Genomic DNA, 6368 nt, shown 5'->3' on the forward strand with positions numbered 1-6368 from the left:
CCTAAAAGACACCTAATTCCTGCATATATGTATTTCGAAAATCTAAAACAAAAATTTAAAGATTGTGCAGCTAGGTTAACAGCGCTAAGCTAGCTGAAAAACACATTTTTGCGAATTTCTCGAAAACCAATTGAGCTACTAAGTTAGTTTTAGTGCCGTTGAGGAACACGTTATTCCTAGATAATCCTTATTGATTTTTGCCGACTTGGGTCAGCTAGGTTTGCGGACGTATAAAAATGACATTAATGTTACCAATAACGACTTTTTTGGAAATATTTTAGCAGTTGCCCCATAAACTAGAGAAATACATATTAAATAAATGAAAACAGTTTGCTATTAGTTTTAGGGTTTGAGAAAATTAAAAAAATGTAGTACATATAGTACATTTGTGCACCTTTTGTCAGCTTTCGCATGACCATGATGAGTAATATTGACGACAGCGCAACTAGCAACATATAAGTTTCAACCGTCCAGCTCTGTATCCCTTTGCAGTAGTTCAGAGGCAGTTCTGAAATTTGTAGGGCGGAACTAGCGCTTTGCCAGGCTGTCCCTAAATTTTGCTGTAGGGCAGCTATCTCCGGCAGCTCGGGCGGTGGTGCGAGTGCGTTCGGAACATCACCTCGGATGCACTAACAAATAAAGTTTGGTTTTTGTTATTATTATTTTTTTTTAATATTGTTTTTCCTGTTTTTTGTATTTTTAATCTCCCTTAGATACCCAGTAATTTGTCTCACAATTTTTGGCTCACCCTAATATTCATACTGTCTTGTAGTTCGTTACATATTAGGCGTGATTTTTTTTTGTTTGAGCTGTAAGGGGCAAACTTTATGTGTGCTTATGAATAGTTGTCGATAAAATCAAAATTACCTTGTTTTAAATAGATATCGTCGATTCTTGTTTTTTTACAAGTTATGCGCAGAGCCAACTCTCAAAAAACTTGAAATTTATCGAAATCATTTCGAAATTTCAAATTTTTCAATCAGGGTCTTAATAATGTCGATATCCTTCTTAATTATCTAAAATGCCAATCTTTCACATAAAAAAGTTGTTGTGTAAATATCGAAGTAAACGGTTCGTGTATGCGTGCCAATGCATAGACCATTTATGTAATTGTTTATTTTTTATTTTTTCAGAGAAAAAATCGAAACAAATCAGATGTTAACCCAAATATTTTCGACAAAATTCTCATAATGGAAAAAAGCTGGAACACGATATCACGCCGAAAAAAGCTTCAACCCCCAACATACTGCGCTAAAACTTTTTTGCACCCACATTATAAAATAAAATATTGTTGAATATTAAAGAACTATAGGTTGAGGGAGTGTGCTTAGTATCACCGTGATTTTAGTTAAATTTTGGGATTCCCTTTTTATGGTAAGTCAATCAAAACATATACGAAATGAATTGTACCTATTGTAGTTAGTAAATAGTGATCAGCAGGGAACGAATTTTTATGGCCTAAAAACCTATAAAAAGGCAAAATAAAATAACGAAATAGGCTAGAAAAGGCAAAATAAAATAGCGAAATAGGCAGGAAAAGGCACTGGAAATTGCAAAAAAGGTAAACACAGCTATCCTCAATCAAAAAGAAGTTAAACGAAAATGCCTAATGAAATGGTTTACCGCATCTTATTCCAGCTATTTCATAGTTTAAAAATCCGTTGCGAAGGAAATCCTACCTGATCGTTTAGCAGTTTTTTCAACAATTACTTTTTTCGATCTTAAAATATTTTTTCGGACCCAAGTAACAATATCCTTTTTAAGTAACTTTTTTCGTCTTACGTAAATTTTGTATGTACACGTAAATCTTAGTAGTAAAACAACGGAAAAAGTGAGTTTGAGAAGTAAACACGACGAAAATCGGTCAAAAATGTGTGCCCGTTGTGAAAAAAAATTGTTTCTAGCAATCATCAAATTAGTAATGCCATCAGCGAGAAATATGAGAATCTTATAAAAAAAGCATGTAAATGCAAACTTTGAAGTGTCTGAACAAGTCGTACTTTAAAACACTTATGGAAATTAAAAAAATGATCATGAGCAGTTTGTACTTGGAGGTGAAAATAAGAAACTGGCAATGGAAAATCACTCAGCTCTCCTCAAAGAAGATGATAATGTACTTGTTATTAAAAAATGTCCAATTCCTGAATTACATGTGTTACAAGGAACGGATTAGTTTCGCCACTTACAAAAGCAACTTCTGCAAAATTCAGATGCGCTAGATGATCCTGAAATTTATTCAAATGTAGGCAAATTTTCACTTACACCTTTTATTTCTGCTTTCAAAGCTATGAACGAAATTGTAGATTTTTGTTGTTCTATGTCACCACCCGGCCAGGATTTAGATAAATTCATTAAAGAATTGAAAAAGGCTTATGCCAGTACAAAAGTTTCTGTGACATTGAAAATTCACGTAATTTTTTGAACATCTTGAGCATTCCTTGCATTTTTTGGATGGCGAGGAATTTTGATTGTGGTCGGAGCAGCCAGGTGAATCAGTTCATAGAGACTTCTTAAACGTTTGGAACCGCTACAAAATCAACGTGAAAGAAGAACCAAGAAAGATTAAGAAGAATGGTCGTAGAATACTCCTCCGTGCATATTTAAAATTTACATTGTATATTAAAATATACAATATTTAGTTTAAATAATTTTTTTGGTTCAAACCAAATCGTTATTTTTATTATTCTTGTATCATTTTATTACTCTTGTATCATTTTATAGTAATTGTCAGTTATTTTTCAATTCCATAACTATTTTTTCGTAATTATAAAATACATTGTTACATTAAATTTCTTCCAAAAGCCTACAGTAACCTGGCTTTCCTGCGTAGATATGCGAAAGACTTTAAGGATCCATACACCAGGAAAGCTTTATTTATCTCTTTAGTACGATCAAAACTAGAGTACGCTTCTATTATATGGAACCCCATTTACAGCTGTCATGCCGCCAGACTCGAAAGAGTGCAGAGAAAATTTGTTCGTTTTGCGTTAAGTTCCCTTAACTTTGATGACCCAATGCCCTCATATTTTTCCTGTTGTAAACTTATTCACCTACAAACTCTTGAAACTAGAAGAATTGTCCAGTTGCTCATGTTCGTTTTTGATTTGGTTTTTTGGCTCTTTGGATTGTTCGGTCCTTCTGGAGAAGATATCCTTTAATGTGCCTCACAGATTTCTACGCTCATCTCTGCCGTTTTACTTGCGTGCTACTAAGGCTAACTATTACCATTTTGATCCGATTTTCCGCGCTCTGACAGAATTTAACAAGATCTCAAAGAGTCTAAATATTGATTTTTCGTTGCCGAGAAATATTTTCAAATCATCTATTGATTCATTTTTCTTATAACTACTTGTGTATCTAAATCTATAGTATTTAGTGTTAATTATGATAGTCTTATTTTTATCTAGTCTGTAAGATTGTAATCATAGACTAAATAAACTGAATAAACTAAAAACTAAAACTAAACTAAAAAAAAACTAAATTAACAAAAAAAATAAAGATAAAAAAGTAATTAAAAATATTTATAGATCGAAAAAAGTAATTGTTGAAAAAAAAACTACCAAACGATCAGCTAAGATTTCATTCGGAATGGATTTTGAAATCATGAAATAGCTGGAAAAAGATGCAGGGAACCGTTTTATTAGGCATTTTCATTCAACTTCCTTTGGATTGAGGATAGGTGTGTAAAACAAGCACTAAAAAAGACAAAACCTGAAAAATTATCGAAAACTTATTTTACAAGTAAAAAGAGAAAAATTATGAAACTATCTTTGACTTCTCGAGCTTTTAACTCACAAATCTTTAATCTCTATAGTTGTAGTAACATTGAACCACAAGATGCATTTTGAAGTTTTCTGGCAGCATTTTCGATTCGATTCGATTCTTTGCGAAGAAAAGCTTTGAATGTACTAAACGTGCGCTCGGGGTGAGTTGATACAAATGGCGCCCAATTTAAATTTGGAACGTTTAAAACTTTTATATTATCAGGAATAAGGGCTTTTTGCTTGCCCTTTACACCTAAAGTTAGAAAAGGCAAATATTTTAAAAAAGGCAAAAAAAATCGGCATCAAATGTGTATATATGGAATCAGGGAAAGCTAAATCGTGGACATTCTTAATCGAACATACTCTATCTCTTTAGCAGAGAAAAAAGCAGTTTCCATAAAATCCGTTCCTTGGTGATCAGACATGTGTATGTATGACGTCTGTAAAGTCAAGTGTCAAATGAAGTGCTTTCACTTTTCACGTGTGTCAAGTTAGCACTACACTTTTCGAAATTGGCAAAGTTAACTACGGCATTAATTGTAGTGTTTTTGTTGTAAATTTGTTGTGGAAAGAAAAAATTTGTAGCTCTCATTTTTTAAAAAATATGGTATGTAGTGCTAACTTGACACCATACACCTAGTCGATAGAATTGAGATATTGAAAATGTTATAACGGCATTAATTGCAGCTTTTTTGTTTTAAATTTGTAGTGGAAAGAAAAAAATTGTAGCTTTCGTTTAAAAAAAAAATGGTATGTAGTAGAGATGGGCACGGGACTAAATATTTAATCCCGACCCGCCCATCCCGAAATTCGATTTTTAAGTCCCGAACCCGCCCATCCCGACATTTTTCAGAATTGTACCGCGGGTCCCGTGGGTCCCAATATCTATCTCTAAAGCAGGCTACAACAAATTGAAACGAGCGGTTGAGATTTCAACGTGTGTGGCGAGGTTTACAAACCGATCGAAAGTTCACAAAAATGTTCATGTCTTTCATATTAATTTTAAATAATAATGAAAGATCTGGCATCTTCTCATATTTTTTTTTTCTTTTTCGTCTCAATAAAACATTAAAAGTGCATATTTCAAACATCGTTTTTGCGGGGGTTGTGGTTTTATCGGGAGTGTCGGGATATTTTTACAGATCTTTCCGATACCGCCCGACCCGGCCAATTTTAAATCAGTACCGTGGGTCCCGCGGGTCCCGCTATCCCGCGCCCATCTTTAGTATGTAGTGCTAACTTGACACCATACACCTAGTCGACAAAATTGAGATATCCAATATTTTACTATGCCATTAATTGTAGCTTTTAACTTTAAAATTTGTTGTGGAAAGAAAAAAATTGTAGCTTTCGGTTTTCGGGAAAAAATTGAATTGACCCTTTTTCAAACAAAATTTAGTATGTAATGCTAACTTGGCACCATGCACCATTGACGACAGAATTGAGATATTGAAAAGGTTACAACGGAATTAATTGTAGCTTTATTGTTGTAAATTTGTTGTGGTAAGAAAAAATTGTTAGCTTTCGTTTTTTAAGAAGAAATTGTATGTAGTGCTAACTTGACACCAGACTCCTAGTCGACAGAATTGAGATATCCAATATGTTACTATGCCATTAACTGTACCTTTTAACTTTAAAACTTGTGAAAAGAAAAAAAATTGTAGCTTTCGTTTTTCGGGGAAAAATTGATTGATCCTTTTTACCTTCCTTTTATTAACTCGGGATGTAACTATGTAATATTGATGCGCCTAAAATATGCAGCGATTTCTATTCTCAAGTTACATACCTGATGACAGTACGAATAGCAATTATAATAGGGAGGTTTTAGTTTTTTAAACTATTATTACCTTAAAGGCAAGCTAAGAAGATTATAACAAAAGAGGACCACAAACAAAACACATTCATATTTAGATACATGTCGCTAGCTTAAAGTGAAAAGTTGTTAAGTCCGCTTTTTATTCGAACAAAATTTAGTATGTAGTGCTAACTTGGCTCCATGCATCATTGATGACAGAATTGAGGTATTGAAAAGGTTACAACGGAATTAATTGTAGCTTTTTTGTTGTAAATTTTTTGTGGAAAGAAAAAATTTGTTGCTTTCGTATTTTAAGAAAAAAATGGTGTGACACCATACACCTAGTCGATAGAATTGAGATATTGAAAAACAACAAAATTTAGTATGTAGTGCTAACTTGGCACCATGCATCATTGACGACAGAATTGAGATATTGAAAAGGTTACAACGGAATTAATTGTAACTTTAATGTTGTAAATTTGTTGTGGTAAGAAAAAATCTTTAGCTTTCGTTTTTTAAGAAAAAATGGTATGTAGTGCTAACTTGACACCATACACCTAGTTGACAGAATTGAGATATCCAATATGTTACTATGCGATTAACTGTAGCTTTTAACTTTAAAATTTGTTGTGAAAAGAAAAAAATTGTAGCTTTCGTTTTTCGGGGAAAAATTGATTGACCCTTTTTCGAACAAAATTTAGTATGTAGTGCTAACTTGGCATCATGCATCATTGTTTTTTTCAGAAAAACGAAAGCTAAAATTTTTTTCTTTCCACAACAAATTTACAACAATAAAGCTACAATTAATG

At 32.9% G+C, this 6368-nt stretch overlaps 1 long non-coding RNA gene across 2 annotated transcripts in view; it reads left to right on the forward strand.

The window, feature by feature from the left end:
- Positions 1–6368, forward strand: part of LOC118747882 — a 68529-nt gene that overhangs the window by 42337 nt on the left and 19824 nt on the right. For both annotated transcript variants that reach the window (XR_004993991.1, XR_004993992.1), the window contains exon 2: positions 1134–1374. This is a non-coding gene — a long non-coding RNA (uncharacterized LOC118747882). The remainder of the gene's footprint in view (positions 1–1133; positions 1375–6368) is intronic.

Source organism: Rhagoletis pomonella, unplaced genomic scaffold, assembly GCF_013731165.1.
Source record: "Rhagoletis pomonella isolate Grant_MI unplaced genomic scaffold, Rhpom_1.0 Rhpom_scaffold_00001, whole genome shotgun sequence".
Taxonomy (NCBI): domain Eukaryota; kingdom Metazoa; phylum Arthropoda; class Insecta; order Diptera; family Tephritidae; genus Rhagoletis; species Rhagoletis pomonella.